This window comes from Manacus candei, unplaced genomic scaffold (assembly GCF_025592945.1).
Source record: "Manacus candei isolate 608988 ecotype Guabito, Panama unplaced genomic scaffold, ASM2559294v1 h1tg000059l, whole genome shotgun sequence".
Taxonomy (NCBI): domain Eukaryota; kingdom Metazoa; phylum Chordata; class Aves; order Passeriformes; family Pipridae; genus Manacus; species Manacus candei.
Genome location: NW_026138107.1, coordinates 1155574 through 1176665, shown reverse-complemented (window position 1 = coordinate 1176665; position 21092 = coordinate 1155574). Strand labels below are relative to the sequence as shown.

Below are 21092 nucleotides of genomic sequence, written 5' to 3'. Positions count from 1 at the left end.
CGGGATTTGTGCCGCTGGAACAGCGTTTAATCTCAAGAAGGAGCTGTTAAAAATATTAGAGCTTAACTAGGTATAACATATTGTCCTGCTGCATCCCATTTGCTAGTAAAGAAGCAAAAAGTTCCCAAGATAGACTGAAATTTAAAACTCAAGACACGGGGTCTCCAGATAAAGGATCTCCGTCTTTCCCATGCAATCCCACGGGCAGCAACAGAGCAGGTCAGCTTGAGCTGGGCTTAACCCTGCACTGAGCAGCAACCTCCTCCCAACAATGCTTCCCAGAGTGTCTTTAATCACAATTTCTCTGCTAGCATTAAATCTGCTGAGATGTTTTTAACTGTTCAAGAGGGAGGCGGGACTTTTTCTGCAAGTTTTCTGCAAAGAACAACTGAAACAGAAACTACTTCAAAAGCAGTATTAACAAATATTAAAAATATATAACAGAATACAATAGACACTGTTTTCCATTATTATCCACATATATTTCTATCTATTCTACATTTCCATCTACTTATACCAATATATATACTTACCTTAATATATATTTCTATTCTATCCCATTCTATTCTATTCTAAATATTAATCAACCGCCTCATCAGATCTCTTCTGCCTACCCAGCAGGACACATTGGTGGATGTGTTTTCGCACTGGTATTTCCTATCTAGAACAAATAAACACATAACTAAGCTGGACTTACCAAAAAAAAAAAAAAATCTGCAAACCGAGGGGTTGTATCACACAGGTATTGATATACAGCCAAAATCTCTGGGCTTGGTAACGATTCAAGACACCAAGCAAGGAAATCAGAAAGAGAATCACAGGGTTTGGGTTCAAACAGCAATTAAAAATGGGTGTAAATGGCGATACATTAGCACGGACGATCGCTGCGACGCGCCGAAGATTCCCAGCGCGGAACACGATTAGCAATAAACCCAAGTGCCTCCTCCTCCTCCCCTCAGGATCCCGCAGAAGCCCTGAAAGGAAGGGGGAGGGAGGGGGAGAGAGGGAAACAACTAAAAATCACGTATCTGAGAAGCCGAAGGTGCAGCATCTGACCCACCTTCCCTCTCCAGGTGCCGACCCTCGTCCTGCCCTCGCCTGGCGCGGCTGCACGGGGGAATCCGGCAGCGTCGCTCCCCGGGCGCCTGCAGCCGAGCCGAGGCTGTCATTGATTTGTGTGCGGAAAGTTAAGCCTTTCTAGGAGCGGTTGGGAGAATTCACTCCCACCACTCCCTCTAAACCAAAAGTATTTGGCACAGAGCCCTCCCCGTCCACCTGTACTATTAAACAACGCGCGGGACACGGGCCGATTTTTACCGGATCTTTTCATGTTTCCTTTTTTAAACAGGCACACGGAGTTCTTCAGAAAGCAGAACTTAAAGGGGTATGTTGTGGGTTTGATTTTTTTTTTGATTTTTTTTTAATTTTTTTTTTTAAACCTGATTTTTCTCAAAGCAGATTTATCTCATTCTTTTTTGCTCTCCACTCAGTGGGACAAACCCTTCCCTGGTCCAACTGGCAACCCCTGATTTGCCCCCACAGAGGTGACTCTGTGGGTGACTTTCCTATGACCTGCTCCATTTCCCCTGCAAACCGTGCACCCTCCTGAGGCAAGGTAATTCTGGGAAGGGGGATGAAAAACACCTCTTTGAAAAGAACTGTGTATACTTCAACTAAAAAATCAGATTTGCACCTGATTGCTTCTTCTTGGCGAGCAAGAAGATGGAGGCAAAGTATCTTCGAAGAGGGGGGGTTGCTTGTCCAATGCAAGACATGAATGACTGAAAAACCTTCCCAAGTGCCCAGTGTGTGGCTTCAAAGCTCCACCCCCGGGACCCAGATCTGGAAGCCAACTCCTGGCCACCTCAGCTGCACGCAAGCGGCCAAGAATCCCGTCCCACACACATCTCCTGTGGTGCCTGACCTCAAGGACGTCCCCAGAAGAGGACTCACCCCTCAGGAGCCTGTCTCAGCAGAGCGTGCTGTCCCCGACGGCATGAGCAGCCTCACCTGGCTAAGCCCGGCTTGCCGGCGTGCGCACAACCCTAGAGGGTTGGCCGTCGTGTTGAGCGATAAATAACAGGTCTCTCCTCTCCTCCTTGTGGGGTGCCCTAGGGAAAAGCTTGTTCTTGAGGTTCTGCCCCAAATTAAGCGGCCCCGTCAAGTAAAACACTGCATTTAATAAAGCGCGAGTCCCTTTCTGTCACACATATTATGACAACGAGGAAATACATATTTTTTGTTAACACAGTAAATCCGACGAGAGCAGCTGGACACTGAGTTCCACATTACACACCTTTCTGCCAGTTTTCCTTTAAAGAAGCACATTAAGAAAAAAAAACCCAAGTCACAAACCAAAATTGTTTATACAAGGGAAATCTTTCTGAAGCACGAGGCAGAACCAAGTGTAAGATAGCCTGAGGCAACCTGGCGCTCCCAGAAGGGCTTGGAAGAGCTCCGTGCTCAGCACACGGTTACTTTTGAAACTTTTATTACACATTTTCTTGGTCTGCAGGAAAAAAAAAAAAAAGATGGTGCTTCCATCCCCACATCCAAACCACTATCTGCAGCTCCTCTGACTACTGGGTTTCTAAGGAGTGTCTGGGTAAATCAGTAAATGAAGTCGGTGTGAACAATATGTCTGGCTCCAGATAAGGGTAAAGCAAAACTTGGGCAGCATCCAGTGACTGTCAAGTCAGCGTGGAGAGGAACATCAGTTGCCACCCACTGCTTTTCCTGGTACTCCCATAGCCGGCATCCCCCGTGGGATGGGAGCTCCCATGCAACCACCCACCTACCTGCACCCCGGCCAAGCTCCTCAAGCAGAAGAAACTATTCACTTCCCACAAAATCTACTTCTTTTTTTTCCCCCCCATCAAAAAGATTTGCCTCCATCAATCCACCACTGTGTGCCAATGTGTTGAAGAAAAAATTAAGTGCATCCCATGCTAGCAAAGCACATTGTTCATGGTGCTGCTTCCCAAGATGGTTCATAATCGGTGAGTATAGAAATGTCCTCAGCACCACGGAGGGGCTGGAACTTGTCGAGAGAAAGAATGGAGTTGGGGAAGGGTCTGGAACACCAGGAGCAGCTGAGGGAGCTTGAGGGGCTCAGCCTGGAGAAAAGGAGGCGCAGGGGGGACCTTCTGGCTCTGCAACTCCCTGACAGGAGGGGAGAGCCAGGAGGGGTGGGGGTCAGGCTCTGCTGCCAGGGAACAAGGATGAGAGGGAACAGCCTCAAGTTACACCAGGGGAGGTTTAGGCTGGATAGTGGGAAAAATTCCTTCACGGAAAGTACTGTTAGACATTGGCACAGGCTGCCCAGGGCAGTGTGGGAGTCCCCATCCCTGGAGGGATTTAAAAGCCCTGTGGATGTGGCACTTGGGGGCATGGGTGAGTGGTGCCCTTGGCAGTGCTGGGATACAGTTGGACTTGATGATCTTGGAGGGTTTTTTCAACTGAAATTATTCCAACCCCAAAGTCTTGCAAGTCAAACCCAATATTTTCACACAGAAGAATACCTGGGTGTGGACCATGACAAGTGAGGTATCTCAGTGATAACTTTGAGTCTAAGACCACTGCAGGCCAGTAGGTCTCCACTGAACCCTGGAAATTATTTGCCATTTTCCATTTTTCATTTCCATTATTTTCGATTTTCCAAATTAGATCCCTTTTTTTTGTGATCACCATTAACGGAGGGTTGAACAGTTCTCCTTAACTATAAAGGAGGAGAGACCAAACTACTTCTAACAGGGTGTGAACTAAGAACAGCAGGAGAAAGAAGAGAAGAAAGGGTTGTGCCAAACCCACCTTGGTTCACAAGGACAACAGGAAACACCCAGTAAAAAATATAATAGAAAAGGTTGTAATGACTGCCTATCCCAGGTGAGGAAACCTCTAATTACAGGTATATTGAATTGAAAGCTTTCCAGAAGAAATAGAACTTGAAGGATGCTTGTCTAATCAGAAAAATAAATGATCATCAGATGTAAAGATTTTCTTGGGTAAAATAAATTTTTACACAATTTGGGGGTTTTCTGTTTAGTTTGTGAATTTTCACAATATTTTCCTTTCGTATCTCAGATTTTCAGGCTGGGGAGCCCAATAACTGGCTTCAGTGAATACAGCAATCTGTAGAGCCAGAGGGAGATATTTTTTGCAACAAAATTTGCTGCATCAGTCACATTTTTCAAAGGAAAATAATTTTCTTCCTCAAACATCCCTATTTCATTGCCAAAACATGGTGGTAAGGGCGCGGAGTGGGGGGGGGGGGGGGGGGGGAGGAGAGAACACAGCTATTTTTTCACAGGTTAATTTTGGTAAAGAAATAAAACCCAGCAAAATATTTCCCCACCCCCCTGGATCCCACAGAAACTGCTTGCAAATGGGGAAACTTGGAAGTGCCTGGAGAGGTTCCCTCCAAGGTGTGTAACCCACACACCCTCACGCGTTTCCGTTTGCGATGGTGCGCACCCCCATTAACTTCAGCAGGGCTCTCCTGGCAATAAAGTTAAGCCTCACATAAGTGCTTCCAAATGTTGGCCTTATTTTCAAGGTGGCAGAGTAAGGGGAAGGAAGAGATGTGAGCCCACAACCTTGACAAACACCTTCACCGCTGGGGTTCCAGCAGGGCAGGAGGAAATAGGATAGGGACACGACCCGTCTTGTTTAAGGTCTCTGTGCTAACGGCTCAGGGACGAGCTGCTGGTTTTCCACTTTTAAAAGGCAACTGCGGACATTGGGAAAGGGTAAATGGGTGAGATTTCCTTGCTAGTAGCCCCACAGTCTGCAGACAAGGAGCAGTTTCCAGCAAGAACTGAATTACCAGTCACTTCATGCCACAGACTGGGCAGATTCGCTGGTCGGGGCTGTGCCTGCACACAAAGCTGCTGCAGCCACAATGTCCTTAAGTGCTTTGCTTAAACAATCTCAGCGATTGCATACTTGAAACCTTAATGGTTATAATCCAGATTGATCCTAAGGGATTGCCAGCGCTTTGTTATGGATAGCAGAACTCAGTGAGGCTCCAGTGTCTTCCATGGAAATATGGTCAATTACGCTACCCTGAGATTTCCTTGAGGAATGAAAGCACAGTGTAATTTCAATTTCTGTGAAGGAACAGGGCTGAATAGAGCCAAGATGACACTGGATGGATGTACATACACACACCGCATGTGCAACTATATGGAAGTTTTCTTTTTATGGCTAGTTTTCTACATTATATGGCTGGGAAGTTCTTGGGGGAAAGAGAACGGTTTGGGTTGGGAGGGACTTTAAAGATCCTCTTTTTCCAACCCCCCTGTCGTGGGCAGGGACATCTTCCACTAGACCAGGTCACTTTACTTGCTTTTAATGCTTCGGTCCCCCCTTCCTCTTTATTGGGAAAGACTTTTGAATCTGCTTCAGCTTGTGTTTGCACAGGGCTGGGACTGGGCGAGGGCAAGTAAAAATGGATGATGACAGAATGAAACCTCAACACAAATGGGTGTTCATAATAAAGGGCACAATGTGGACCAAAGACCCTTTTTGCAGAGCTTGATGAGTTGGTGCAGAGTTGGAACCACTCCCCAGCGCAGATGAACCTCAAAGAGGTTCAGACCACATGGGACTTCTGACCATCCACTTTACATGTCTCACTGATCCCGATGCCAAAACACCTTTCCAGCACTCCAGAACAAATCTGAGATGGCTGGTAAAAAAACCAAAAGTGGTACAAATACAACCTGCTGTGGGGTGGAAGGGAGGTGGTGGAGAGCAAAGACATGGGCCCTACTGATGCTGCAGGGCACCAACCTGCAATCCACCTTAAACCTCCTTGCACAATTCACAGCCCCAGTGCAATTGCTACACGCAGTTTTTGAAACACTTTCCCTGCCTCATAATCTCTCGACGGGTTATTTTTGCTTTGGTCTCCCACAAAGTGAGCCACGGCTCCTTGCTGGGTCCACTCACACGATCCCACCCACAGATGGGCTAAGGACAGCCCAGCAAATTGCCCATCACAACCAGCCTCTGTGTACTGATAAACCTCTGCCCAGACCACTTGCTATCTTTCCCAATCTGGAAAGTTATCCTTATCCAGCAATAAGAAATTTTGCAGAAGCCTCCTGATGCAGGTGGAAACAATTTCTTTTGCTTTCAAAAGCTGTGGATCAGGCCACAGCCTGCTCCTAGCAGAGCATCACGTTAATAGTGAGAGGCAAATGAACCATTTTACTTCTCTTAGCTGGGGGAAAAAAAAAAAAAAAAAAGAAGGTAACTGACCTGATTTACCTTTCTGATAATGTATTTTAAAAAAATGCTCCCAAGCTCGGGACTCGGCCAGCTGAGACTTCAGACGAAATGAGACTGTTTATGTCACGACCGCAACCTCCTGAAAAATGCCCCTTTGGATGGGAAAGCTCACAAGACCCTCAGGTATAATGATCTCAGCTGTATCAATAACCACATTTCGGCAGATTCATTATCTGCTCGCCGGCCTGCCCGGCCGCACGGCGAAAGCGCCGCGGCACGACGGAGCGAGAAAGGAAAACATTGAATTCAGCCCTTCTTCCCACAGAAAAAAAAAAAAAATAAAAAAAAATGACATTGTGGGTCATTCTTTTCCCCGGCAAAAGCCAAGCTTTTATTTCCGCCGCTTTCACGCCGTGCTCAGGAGGGAGGACCTGAGCTACACACAATATTGAGCACAACCAATCAATCTCTCCTTTAGTGGGTGCAAGAGCATTTTCCTTCACAGCTCTCGTCTTTGCTCCCTAAGCATCCTCGTCCCTGGCTGTCCCAAACTTTAGAGTAGAACTTTTTTTTCTTTTTTTTTTGGCCGTTTCTCGCAATGTTCGCTCCGTTATTCAACAATTCGACATCCGTCACTCCGTCATTCAAGATTTCAACACCCACGTTAAACCTACCCACGGGGTTTCAGACCACACTTCATAGGAAATTTATGCTACAAAACAAAGAGTTTATTTCGTAGTGGTATTTTCAGGCAACAGGGACCGTTACGATCATGTATTTTGCCCTCCAGCTTCATACAAAATAAAATACTTCACCCAGTAATTTCCACAGCAAGGCTCTCATTCTTGCCTGCCCTCCAGCATTTAGAAGCAGACGCAATCTTGGATGGAAGATTTCAAATCAAGGGGGTCTTGCCCTGATCCTTTGGCAAGTGTTTTCAGAATTTTATTAGTCTCATTATAAAAGAAATTGCATTCTTTTTCTTTTTTTTTTTTTTCCACCTCTCTTTTTTTTTTTTTTTTTTTTGCCTGGACATGCTTAGCTCTAGTTTCTGAGCATCTCATCCCACCAAGTCTTTTTCTGCTAAAGAAAACAGTTTGGCTCTCTTCCCAAAGTGGAGACTTGAGGGCTACAATCCTATGACTAAGAATAAGAGCTGTGAGCATCTCCCTTCCACAGCATCTCACTGCTGGGCTACACACCTTTGCTACCCATGGACGTGGCACAGAGAGATGGACCAGTGGTAGAAAAAGAAAAAGATCTGGGAAGGTGGATGGAGGTTTGCACAGATTAAAAGCCAGACTCTATGGTCTCTCTTGCACCCCAGGGCCCCACAACCCCAAGGTTCCCTTCTCTCCATGCTACAGAAGGCCAGAGGGGAAAATGCCAGCGGTGAATGATACTCAGGAGGAGCTGGTACAGCCCCACCTTCTCCTAAGGAGGAGAGAGAAAAAGGTCATTTCCTCACCTCCTCCCAGACTGAATGGGCTGGAGCCAACTGTGAGGACAACATATCACAGAATCCCAGAATGGTTTGGGGTGGAAGGGACCTTAAAGACCATCCAGCCCCAACCCCTGCCATGGGCAGGGACACCTTCCACTAGATCAGGCTGCTCCAAACCCCATCCAACCTGGCCTTCAACACTTGCAGGGATCCAGGGGCAGCCACAACTTCTCTGGGAAACCTGTGCCAGGGCCTCACCACCCTCACAGACAGCAATTCCTTCCCAATATCCCATCTAACCCTGCCCTCTGGCAGTGGGAAGCCATTGCCCCTTGTCCTGTCCCTCCATCCCTTGTCCCCAGTCCCTCTCCAGCTCTCCTGGAGCCCCTTTAGGCACTGGAAGGGGCTCTAAGGTCTCCCTGGATCCTTCTCTTCTCCAGGGGAACCCCCCCAGCTCTCCCAGCCTGGCTCCAGAGCAGAGGGGCTCCAGCCCTGGGAGCATCTCCGTGGCCTCCTCTGGACTATCTCCAGCAGCTCCACGTCCTTCTGTTGAGGACACCAGAGCTGGATGTAACCCTGCAGGTGGAACCTCACCAGAGCAGAGTAGAAGGAGCCCCTGGAAGAGCTCTGCCCCACAGTTGAGTGCATTTGCCCTCCCTTACCCAAGCCTTGGAATTTTTTATTGCAGTGACACAGAGCAGGGGAAAGGGGAGGGAAGGAAAAGGGCAAAGATAAGATGGCAGAAAGAAACAGTAGGTCTGTTCTAGGTCAGGAGAGAAAGCAAGCAGCCACAAACTGCTAGGAGAGATGAGGGCTTATACATCCACGGATTATTAATCTAAAATTAGCACGGCCGCACAGAGGTAGTGGGTTAAGAGACAGGTTGAGATGTAGAATGGTCATAACTTAAAAAATCTGAAAGTTTTGAGGGCAAATCTCATTCTCTGTGGAAGGGCTGAGGGTTCTGATGGTTTTGGAAACCAAATGGATGGGCAATGGTGCAGTTAATTCATAATTCCTCCTTAATGAATGCAAAGTGATGGAGAGCAGGGACAGGAATTTCTGCTCCTCAGGCACCTCTCAAGGTTCTTAACTGCATCAAACCAAGGAAAGGCACTCCCACCAATAGAGGCAGGATTGTGGAGTCCTCTACTCTGCGCAGAGTCACAGAGGAAAGCATGTTCTGCTGCATATGGAAAGGGACGGCGAATAATCCTGGCAATATTATAATGCCTATGTATAAATCAGGAGCTCAGCCTCAGATGGGGAGAAAAGTAATGATGCAGAAAAGGCAAGAAGTGTTCAATCAATATTTCTGCTCCGCATCTGGAAAGAAGCAGGATGAGATGCTTGTATCACACGAGGAGGATGAAGTACTTTCCAGTCCATTAGTAACCAAGGAGGTTGTTAAACAGCATCTACTAGCGATAAACAATTTTAAATCAGCAGGCCTGGATAGCTTGCTCCCAAGAGCCCTCCAACAGCTGGCTGAGAAGCTCTCTGGCCCGCTGACATTAATTTTTAATAAATCTTGGAATACCAGGGAAGATCCAGACAGTTGGAAGCATGCAAATGCTGCACTGATCTGCTAAAGGGGGAAGTGGGATGGCCTGATGAACAGGTTGGCTTGCCTGCCACCAGTCACGAGTGAAATAATGGGAACCCTCATGAGAGTCACCCAGAAGAGGAATTAAAGGATGGGAATTCAGCTAATGCTCGTCAGAGACGTTCTGCAGCAAACACACCATGTCAAACAAAGCTGATTTTGTTCTTTGAGGAGATTACAAGTTTGGTTAATAAAGATAATTGCTGGGAGATAATATACATAGGCTTTTGTACAGCATTTGATTTACTACAGCATGGCATGTTGATTATAAAATGAAAGCTGTATTATGAGAATAAAGCACATGTGCAGGGGATTCAGAGGTGATCTCAACAAATAGCTGTCAGAGGGGAATCAGGCTGTTTCCAGGGGGATTTCACAAGGCTCAATCCCAGCCCCGATATTCAGCATTTTCTTATCTGGAAGCAAATATAAATAATAAATCAGCTATGTGCTGCACAAACAGGAGAGGCCAAGCCACCTGAGTAGAGCAGAGACAATGGCAGCCAAGCATCTGGCTGGAGTCATCACTCCACCTCAGAGGGTAGGAAGAAGGGGACAGTCAGTGAAAAAAAAAAGGGTGGGATGCTCAGAACTGGGGAGGCGATGCTGAGGCAGGTGGTGGAAAAGGAAAAAATCCTTGGACTGCTTATCAGGAGGTAAACTGGAGCCTGGGATGAGAAGGGTCAGGATGCATGACTCCATACTGCAGGACTCTGCAGCATCTGGGGTTGGGCATTACCTAGGACAGGACACATTCCCCAGACCAGCCCTTTCCACACTTAATTCTGACACTAACCTTTGCAACCTCAAGGAAATAACTAAAGTTTGAACCAGCTTTTACTAACAGGAACATCCCATCTGGCCTTTCATATCCCTGAGCCTTAGCTTCTCCTTAGGAAAACACAACACTTAATGCATGGGCAAACACCTCAGTGACACCCCAAAGGGAAGCACGGAGGCACCAGGTAGGGAGGGAGCATTCCTGTGGGCAGCCCTGCAGACTTGGACACATAGGTCTTGTCCACTGCTCCAAACCCAGAAGCCTAGCAGCTGAAAGAAAAGGTTTTTAGAAACCTTTATGCTCAAGCAACCCTCCATGAAGCCACTTCATAGTTACACCACTATTATTTACACTAGGAACCTCTTAAGCAACATCTCTTCTACCTGAAGAGGTACCACCTTTTTTTCTGAGGTATCATCAATTCAACTCAGTTTTATTTTGGTTTCTTTTTACTCTCCCGTCCTAGAAAACCAGGAGCTATTCATATTCATATTCATATGGGGCACATGGTGTGTGGGAAAAGCTTCTCGTCCTGGGCATGGCCAGCCAACATACATCCCTTGCTTGGGTGGATGCTGGAGAGATGTGGGGCTCAGCAAATTCGCAGGAGGCTGCATTTCTCTGTGTTCAGAGCAGAAGAGGCCCCTGCGGGAGAGAGGAGGGTGCACACCCATCAGCTCATTGTACTCCTTACTCTCAAACCCCAAGGGCAGGTCCATGTCTTTGGTCTTCAGGGCAGTACAGGAGAAAGAAACAGGTCCCTCAGTGATTTGGACACACCATCCCATGTCACAGGAACAGGGTTCACTTGCTCAGCCTTCACTTGTGTCTTCTGTTGGGTCTGGAAGGGCATTCTGGTACCTTTTCCCTGCTGCTTCTGCCGCTGCCTTGGAAGGGACCAGACCTGCTCAGTCATGCAAAAGATGAGGGGAAACCCCTCCACCTCAAAAGCCAAGAAAGCCCTGATCAATCTCATGACCCCAGCAGGCACATAAAGGTTAGACAACTTTATGAGACCTCACAGTGGTCACTGGAGCAGCAAGGACGGGGGGGTAGGGTCTCACGCAGGACTGACTCTGTGGCATCTCCCAGGGAGGACCACAATGGGCCCCTGAAGAGTGATCTGGGAGGTTTGCTCACTAATCCCAGCCTGAACCAAACTCAAAGGATTACTCAGGTTCAGATGCACCAATGTAGCAGAGCTGGGCAACAGTCTCTGTGAAGCAGCCTTGCAAAAAAAAAAAAGTAGGAAATTTTTGTCCTCGTGTCTTTTTGTCCTCCTGAATCACACTCAAGGAAGAATTTAGCCTCCAACCTATTTTTTTTCTATCTGTCAGGATTTGCAGAGGGCTTCTAAACACTGCATGTGTCCCAAACTTTCAGAGTTCCCTGTGGGAGTTGGAGATAAAGTCTGGCTAAGGGCACCCCACTCTGCTGGCCTCATGTTTCCATTTGACTTTGCCACTAACCAGTGATGGAGAACTTGATGCTCACAATGTTCCTTAAGGTCTCCTGTGACTATCCTTCCTCCAGGGAGAGAATGGGGTCAACAATTGAAATCCCAGATGTTTAATCCAAACAGGCCCCACCCATCAACACCTGAGCAGAGGATTAGAATATGTTGTTATTGCTGAAGGGGAATTCAAGGGATAAGTCATTAAATCAAAAGTCTTACCTAATGCTAGACATAATAAAAGGTTTCAACTTTGGGGGGAAAAAAAGGGGGAAAAAAAGTGAGTTTGTCTTAAAATCACTGAATCCCAAAAACCAGTTTTGGCGAGGTGATCCACGCCAGTGGTGAAGCCTTCTTCAAGAATGCTGCAGCCACCTTGTCTGGCTGCCCAGATGCAAGGTAAAAAATAGGTCTTCATGCAAAAAAGACCATCTGGGATCTCATCTGCAAATGCTGCTAGGAAGATGCACCAGTTACCAGCCAAAGGCCTTGGAGCTGGGATTACCTTCCCTGCTGTGGCTCCTACTACCCAACCTGCCAGTGGCTCACTGTAGACTTCATCTCCCCAGAGAGCCACCAGTTTTGGGTTGCATCTCCTATCTCGTCTGAATTTATTTGCCCCATCCCTGGAAACATTCAAGGCCAGGCTGGATTTGGCTTGAAGCAACCTGGTCTAGTGGAAGGTGTCCCTGCCCGTGGCAGGGGGCTGGAATGAGATGGTCTTTAAGGTCCCTTCCAACCCCAACCATTCTGTGATTCTATGATTCCATGCACTGGTAGGGGGACAGGATTGCCACAGCATCTCTCTTCAGTGTGCCTTTAAATGTCTGTGCCTGGCAAAACAGTCCTCAGTGGGTGAGAGCCCTGCCAGGGAATGCCCCCCTGCTCACTGCCCTGCCTGCCTCCCACCTACTCTTCCTCCCTGGCTCTGCACCCATGAGGAGCACAGCACAATCACAAATACTCCATCCCTCCAAAAAAGATATTACCTCCACTCCCACCTTCCCCCTCAGCTCCAACCCAGCTCCCTGGGCCAGCATGTTTTTCCTCCACCACAATTAACGCTTGACGGGGCAGAACATCCTCCCCTCCCTGCTCCAGTCAAGCCCAAGAGACAGCACAGCCAGAGTAAATTACTTAGAGAAGAGGAGGGGAAAAAAATAAAATTAAATAACCATGGTAGACAAAGGCTTCTTGTCTTAAAACCCTTGCTCAGCCAGCACACCAGGCAGGCTGGCTCAGGGATGCTGCATAAGCAGGAGCTGTGCTGGGGTTGTTCTGAGCACCCTGTTGCAGCCCTCTCCCAAATTCAGTTATAGGGACCCCAAATGTTCACCCAGGCACCCAGCTTTAAGCAGATGATTTCACATTTAGGCAGCTCTGTAAGACCTGAAAGGTTTTACTCTGACTGCTCCAGCGGAACTTGATTTTTTTTTTCAACAGGTTGAAACTGTAATTGCATATTTTTAACCCCCTATTAAAAAAAAAAATAAAAAAAAGAGGAGGAGGAGAAGTAAAACAGACTCATTTATCAAGTGCAGCCAAACACTAGGCTGGACTCAGTGAAATGAAAATGAGTCGGTGACACTCTCTATAATGGCGTTCCAGTTTGTTCTCCTAAATAATTCCTATTTTAATGAGTCCCTTTTGCTCCAGCACTAGTTTGTAGCCCTCACACTTTCTCAGGTCCTTCTGTGCTTTAATTTGATTTTTAAAAATTCTCAGTGCAGTATTTTTATTAACAAAAAAAAAGAAAAAGAAAAGCAGGCTTGCTTCTCTCCTGGCTTTCATGAGAGCAGGTAATGAATCTCTGAGCACAGGAGTCATCTCAGCTCTTATCTCCAAGGCCTTGCTGTTTCCAAACCTACTTATTTAAAAAACTCCCCCATCACGAGTTAATGAGAACAGAGAAAGCCAGCAAAGAAACAAAAAGGCAATCTGGAGCTTTAGAGAAGAAGGGGAGCACCATGATTTCTACCTGATCTTCTCCTGCTGGGACAGGTCTTTAGGTCAAGGTACCGCAAATGAGAGGAAGTCTCTTCAGGGAGTGTAATCATGAGAGATGTACTCCACATTGAAAAGCTGTTCTGCAGTGCTTGGTCTTGCTAAGGGCTCCTCCATTTGGATCATACTCAGCTTGCCATGGAAGTGATGGGAGCCAAGACCCTGCAAGCACCGTGCTGGTGGTGGAGTGGCCTGCCCAGGTTAGCTGGGGGTAACTTGCACCCAAATATCAGCTGCCCCAGGCTAAGGGGGTGGTCCTGGCTGTGGTGGGTCCCTGGGGAAGGGCAGTGGGAATCCAATCCAACAGCAAACCTGTGTGGACCGGAGCTGGCCCCCACCAGCCACACCACAGCTGGGGTGTGAGGCAACTTCCAAGCCATTCCAACACGAATTCTGACCCACTCAAACACCATGTCACACCTGCACAACCTACTCCTGGAGATTCCTCGAGCTAGAAGGTGTGTGGGTGCACTGAAAACCCTGTAGAAAGCTCAGCAAAAGAGTGGAAACTGAAAGCTGTGGCAGCACCTCCCCTTGCCCACCTCTGAACCCCATCACCAGAGGCTCTTGCTCATGGTGAGGACAGTGTGGTGACCCCACCACAGGTGACCCCACACCTCTCTGTGACACCCACTAAATCCATGTCCCAAAGCAGGCATAATCCCGTCTGAAGGATGGAGCAGGGATGGCTGGAACAAGTCAGGAGGAGGGAATTAGAGATGCAGTGGAGTTCCACATGTCCACGCCCCGTGTGAGCCTAATGAGCCTCATTAACAGGAAGCACTTTGTTCTGCAGCTGGGTGGGATAGAGGGGAAGGGACAGACAAGGAATCCTGACCCCTTGGGAAAAGAGTCACTCGAGAAGAGCCCTGGAAGGACGACAGACTCTGGAGGTGCTTGCAGCCTAAGGCAGGTCAGGGTTGGGGTGGCACTGATGGAGATATCAAGGATGAGGTGATCCAATCCATCCATCCCCTTTCAGATTCCCTCCCCAGCACTCCAGGGCTGTGGTAGAAAAGAGACACCAAACACTCAAGCAAGAGGTCTGAAAAGCAGCACCTCCAGTCTCCCCAGTTTCACTGGGGGACAGGATAGAGAGGGAGAGTTTACAGCCAGGGCTACCCAAAAGGGAGGCTTGACTTAAAAACCTGCAAAGCCTCAGCAAACCCAGTTAACATCAGCCTAACCAGACTCAGCAGCAGCTGTAGCCTTCAGACTCAGGAAACAAACACCAATTTATTTCTAACCATTTAACAAATCAATGTTTCCCTCCCATCCCCCTTCCCTTCCCTGAAGTAGCAGTCACTGCAGCTCAGAGTTAGCATTACTCCTGGTTTCCAAAGCCTTGAAGATGCACTTGACCTTCATTATTGCACTGCTTTAATTTCCAGCCTCCCTTTTCTAACCCTCCCTGATGGAGTTCTGCCAGACTTTCTCCCTCCCTGGAGACCATCCTTGCTGGTATTTTGCTTGGGTTTTAATCACCTTCCACTTTGATGCCCACACTTCAATCTTTCACAGCCTTCCTCGGTGCTGTGCCATCTCACCAGCCTTTTTGGGAGTACCAGATGGACCAGCCAGATTCCTCTTAGGAAATATCTACTCTTTTCTTGGTTTCTTCCCTACCCTGGGAAAAGCTTCAAAGCTATTCTCCCTGCTGGCAGGATTCCTGGGAGAAAAACTCTGTGGACAAGGCCAGCAATCACAGAGTCCCAGAAGGGTTTGGGTTGGAAGAGACCTTAAAGCTCATCTCATTCCACCATCTGCCATGGGCAGGGGCACCTTCCACTAGCCCAGGTTGCTCCAAGCCCTGTCCAACCTGGCCTACAACACTTCCAGGGATCCAGGGGCAGCCACAGCTTCTCTGGGTAACCTGTGCCACCCTTATAGTGAAGGATTTCCTCACAATCTCTAATATAAACCTCTCCTCTGTCAGTGTGAAGTCATTCCCCCTTGTCCTGTCCCTCCAGGCCCTTGTCCAAAGTCCCTCTCCAGCTCTCTCAGAGCCCCTTGAGGCACTGGAAGGGGCTCTAAGGTCTCCTTGGAGCCTTCTCTTCTCCTGGCCAAACAACCCCCACCCTCTGAAGAGCCCAAGGAGTTGGGCATTGTGGCTTTAGGCCACACCCAGGGCTCACCACTTGCTCTAAACAGCCCAGCACTGATGCATCAAACTCCTGGAAGGTGCTCTCTCAACTCCAACAAGCTCAAGATTGTTTTAAACCCCTGGCTAGAGTAACCCTGCTTCCAAATCTTATTTTTAGCTCTCGTTTTCCTTGCTATACCCAAACAACATCCAAGCCTTATCTGAGTGTTAAATTTCCAGCTTTGGAGGCATCCCCTGGCACTCAGTTTCACAGGCCCAACCCGATGGGAAAGCATTTTCTCATGGACACGGCTGCTTCCTCAAACAGACCTTGTATTGTGAGATAGGGAGATCAAAAACACCCAGTGTACTTTCCCTGGCCACTCATTAGCTTTGAGATCCCCTTTTCCTTGCCTCTGCTTGGCTCTAAGCCTCCCCCACAGCTTTTTCCAGACTCTCTCTCGGTGATTTTTTCCTCTGGCTGGTAATTGTTCTCATTGCCCTTGGCTCACAGATGGTCCTTGGAGAGCTCACTGCTGATGTGGTGCCAGCTCTCCTCCATTCCAGCTGCTAAAGGGCATTAGGAGACAAGCTACCACTCACCAGAGACCTTTCCTGTGCTCCATCTGCCCTTCCACACCTGGGCCATTTCTGGAAAAGGGTTTGCTCACCAGAGCAGCCACAGCTGGGCAATGTCTGTCACATCACAGCATCCAGATCACCCTCCATCCATTCTAACCCCCTCCCACAGACTCCCAGTTCTATCTCAATCTCCCTACCCACCCTTCCTCCTTGACGTCCCTCCTGCCGTGCAGCTGAGTCATTTCCCCTTTCTCAAACCTCTCCTTCAAGCTTTCCCATTCCCTTTGGATTGTGAGAGTCTCCGCAGTGCCAGCCCAGCAAACAGAGGGGGTCCTCTGTGCTCACAGAGAAGCCCCTGGGCTGAAATTCTTTATGCAGAGGGTGGTAAAACACCAGCACAGGTTGCCCAGAGAAGCTGTGGCTGCCCCCTCCCTCCAAGGCGAGACTGGATGAGGCCTGGAGCAACCTGGGATAGTGCAAGGTGCCCCTGCCCGTGGCAGGGGGTTGGACTCGATGGCCTTCAAGGGTTCCTTCTAACCCAAACTATTCCGTGTTTCTGTGATTCCAGCCCCTGAGCTCCAGCCCCACTCCACAGGGACAACCTGGACTGCCACCCAGGCAGGATGGATGCGAGTGAAAGAAAACAAGGGATGGGGGAGAAAACACAGCAGAGCAGAGAGGAGGTGAAAGGAGGTCTTATTTTTCACCAAGCCAAGTTGTTTTTGGAGGCACAGACACTGGGTTCATTCATGAAGCAGCTAAGTGCAGGGTTTTCAACGGAAACAATGAATTAACAAGGATGAGTAGCAACAGGATAAATGATCTTTTTCCTGCCTCCCAAAGTGTCCTGTTTCTTTCCTAACCAAGCAGCCAACAGCTCATTTAGCTTCAAGGCACTCAGCCCCAGTGGCCTGGTGCCTCCAGGGAAGTCCAAGGTATTTCCACAGAGCCACCTCCTGCCCGTGGCACCCACTCAAACCCATGGGAGCTGGGGGCTGGAGAGAAGCCCACATGGCACTGGGGATGTGAGGCATAGGTATTGCCATCCAGCAAGGTGACAGCCCACGGACAAAGCCAAGGCATCACGGAACAAAGTGGAAGTTTAGGCTGGACATCAGAGGGTAGTCAGACACTGGAACAGGCTCCTCAGGGATGTGGTTATAGCCCCAAGCCTGACAGAGTTCAAGGAGTCTCTGGATGATGCTCCTAGGTTTAGCTAGTTCTGCAAGGAGTAGGGAGTTGGACTCAGTGATCCTTATGGGTTCCCTCCAATTTAGAATTACAGAATTATTTAGGCCCTCTGAGGTCATCAAGTCCAACCATTCGCAAAACACTGTCAGGGCCACCACTAATCCATGTCCCCAAGTGCCATATCCACATGCCTCTTTAAATCCCTCCAGGGATGGAGACTCCACCACTGCCCTGGGCAGTCCGTGCCAATGTGCAACAGCACTTTCTGTGAAGGAGTTTTCCCTGCTATCCAATCTAAACCTCCCCTGGTGCAACTTGAGGCCATTTCCTCTCATCCTGTCCCTTGTTCCTTGGCAGCAGAGCCCAATCCCCGCCTCGTCTCCACTCCCCTGTCAGGGAGTTGCAGAGCCAGAAGGTCCCCCCTGAGCCTCCTTTTCTCCAGGATGAGCCCCCCCGGCTCCCTCAGATGCTCCTGCTGCTGCAGACCCTTCCCCAGCTCCCTTTCCGCCTCTGGACATGCAACCTGAGATATTCTAGGGTTCTATGATCAATGCCTTGAACGGCAGCCAACTGGGACCCAACTAAACCCATTCATGGAAAAAAAAGTTCCAGCTCACTGTGAACCCAGTGCCTTTCACCAGTGTGCAATTTAGTCTCAAAGACACAGAAAGAGAGTGGTTTGACTTTCAGTTCCTGCTATCTCAGAATCTATCAGAGGGATATACTACCTTGCGCCAACGTAACGGATTAGAGCAGAAGATGAAATGCTGTTCCATTATCTATTTATTAAAAGCACCACTTGAACTGCTTTTATTCAGTGTACGTCTCCTAGTAAAGAGGTACTCCTTGACTGTGTAAATCAGCGAGCAATTGTGTTTTAACAGCCGTTAGAATGGCATTTCCCCACGCTTTTAGACAGACTATCAGACAGAAAACCTCTTCCAAAACTCACTTATCGTAACAGGCGCGATCACAGAGCTCTTTACTGCTCCTCTACCACCAAGACAAATACAAAATGGGCTTGTAAAACTCACAAAGCAGAGATCGTTCCCATTCCTTCTGCATGAATATCCCTAATGACAGGTCAAAATAAATAATTTTGTTAGCAGAGGAGAACTGTGCACTGACGGATGGGACTTCTGGTAGGCGACGAAACGCAGGCTGCAGTTCCCAACCCACCTGTCCTGTGGGAATCAGCTCTCATAGAGCCAGAAAGGATGAAGCCACTCCAAAACCACCAGTTCTCTGAGCACAAGGGGAAGAAATGATGCCAAACTTTCTGTAAAATATTTCAGGTGTCAATATAGCAACATATGTGAACTGCACAACAAAAGGCGGGCTGTCAGATTCTCTCTGCTCCACCAGAACAAACTGGGCTTTTTCTGTGTCGGGGATATTTTTCCATGCCAAGAAGTGTTCCCCCTTATTTTTCCCAGGCTCTGCTGCTTTGGCATTCCAATTTTTTTACAGAGTGTTTTGATAAAGAAACCTGGAGCAAATTTCAGCTCTATTGAGGAGAGTGGAAAGCCATGTATCCACATGCATGGGTAAGGATACCTATGGTCTGGAAATTATGTGAGTGGATGGATGGATGGATGGATGGATGGATGGATGGATGGAGGATGGACCCCAACCACTCTGCTGCTGTCAGAATGATCTCAGCACTCTATGGTAAACTCATTGCTGGAGTCGATGTCCTTGTTCCCTTCCTTCCTGTGGCCAACTGCACTTTATCACTTGCTGCAGATAAACTGGAGCACTGTCCTGCTGGAGAAAGCCCAGGGCCCACCTGTGTCACCTGTAAAGACACTCATCCTTGGCTGGCTGGTTATCCAACCCCATGCACCCCAATCTTCTGGCTGCCCTTACACAAGTTAAATTCTGACAGGGCTGACAAACCTAAAAGATCATTTCAAACCACAATTCCTTCAAATTCAGCTTGCTTCAGCCTGTGACCTCCTTGGCAGGATCTCCCTTCAGCACAGCAGCCCCAAACAGGAGCTGACAGTGCTCTGCAACCTTTTGAACCAGCACTCAGGTCCCTTGGGAACCGAGGGGAGGATTTCTCTTAACGGCGTGCAAGCTCCTTGGCTCTGACAGCCCTGCTCTTGGGCTGCCTGGGAGGGGACCAACACCCCACTGCCTCCATTCCGTGGTGTGAAAGGTCACTGGGGAAGGTGCACTTGTCACCAGGAATAAACCATTACACAGAAGTTGTGTCACATCTTCTTTCTGGGAGGATGGAGACAGCTGAAGTCAGAGAAAATCTCTCCTGATTCCAGTGGGGTTTGGATCTGTCCCGGAGCAGTGAGCAGAAATGCCAAGTAGCAAGGAGTAAAACCTCTCCTAAATGACATGGGTTATCAGCTGGCGTGGAGTGAGCCTCAGGAGACACCCAGGGCAGGTGTCCCTTCACACTGAGGTGCCAACCAGTCCAATCTGACTGTCTCCTTAACAGAAGTCACCCCATTACCATAAAGTTTGGACAGTGCCAGCTGCCCAGTCAGGCTAAATAAATCCCTTCCCTTTGCTTCCCCTGACAGCACATCTTATCCAGAGCTATTCTGAGACAAGAGTCACCAGTGGACCCGAAAGAAGTGGTTTTGAGGGCTCCAGCTCAGGAGAGCGTGTATGACCCCCTGTGCTTCTGAGGTGTTAAAATTTCCCAGATGAACCTCATAGTCCACATTTTCCTACCTCTATACATCAGAATAATGTTAGAGAAAATTTTATTTCTCTCTGCAATGGGTAGCAAACCAGAAACAGGACTACAGCAAGGGTGGCACACACAGAAGAGAAGAAAACATCATCTGATCTTCTGGGAGGGAGAAACCAGGGCCAGCCAGCAGCAATGCCTACCTGCTTACCTGGCTCAGCTACGTCCTAGGAAACCAAGCATGGACCAGAGACCCCCTGAATGAGATGTTCTGTAGGGGAAAAGATCATATCCTCCCATGCTTTGCTTGAAGCCCAGGAGAAAGCAGCCCAGCCCAGCACAGGGTTGGGAGGAAACAGCACCACGAGCCCAACAGCCACCAATTTTGTGCAGCCTCACCTCAAAGAGGAGACCTAGACCAAGCTCTACCTCCTGGCTCTGCTGCTGCACATGTTTTGGAGCAGCTCCTTCCCCCAGCTCAAGGCTAAGAGGTTGTCCAGGGGGTTGCCAAGCCAGACGTGGCTGCACTGGAGATCAGCAGGACCAACCTCTGAGCTCTCAGCAGCGTCAGGCAGGGGCTGACACAGGCAGGGGTGTCACCACTATAGGGCTGGTGAGCCCCTCTGCTCCTCCCTGGAATGCGGGTCAAGCCACAAGGTGACAGTCAGTGATGGCAGAGCCGCCCCTGCCCACCGAGGTGCTTCCAGAACTGTATCAAAAACTAAAGCAAGGCAATAAAAATTAAAAGAGAAGTAATACGGATCATAAAACCCAAGCACAAGACTAAAAAGTCCCCGGGCAATGATGTGTCGTTAAGTCAGGGCATAAACCTCCCCTCACAGTACTGCCAAGCCCCTTTCCATGAGGAATTATCCTGGTTTATGATTACTGTTTTATCAAAGATGGGCCAGGCTTTTGCTGCCTGGCTCTCTGGGGTTAAGGAAAAAGGTGGTGGAAAGGCTGGGAACTGGCGTGCCACCCCTGTACACCACCTTTTGTGCCTCATCTGCCAACTGGGTTTTGTGGCTGAGACCATCAGCACCTTGAACTAACGACTG

At 48.6% G+C, this 21092-nt stretch overlaps 1 protein-coding gene across 3 annotated transcripts in view; it reads right to left on the bottom strand.

The window, feature by feature from the left end:
- Positions 1-21092, bottom strand: part of ZBTB7C (zinc finger and BTB domain containing 7C) — a 131818-nt gene that overhangs the window by 48295 nt on the left and 62431 nt on the right. Inside the window, exon 1 of one of the 3 annotated variants that reach the window (XM_051803684.1) lies at positions 1061-1159. The exons of the other annotated variants lie outside the window; for them this stretch is intronic. The gene's annotated coding sequence lies outside the window, so the exon portion shown is untranslated. Of the gene's footprint in view, positions 1-1060; positions 1160-21092 lie in introns of those variants that run through there. 3 annotated transcript variants of the gene reach the window in all.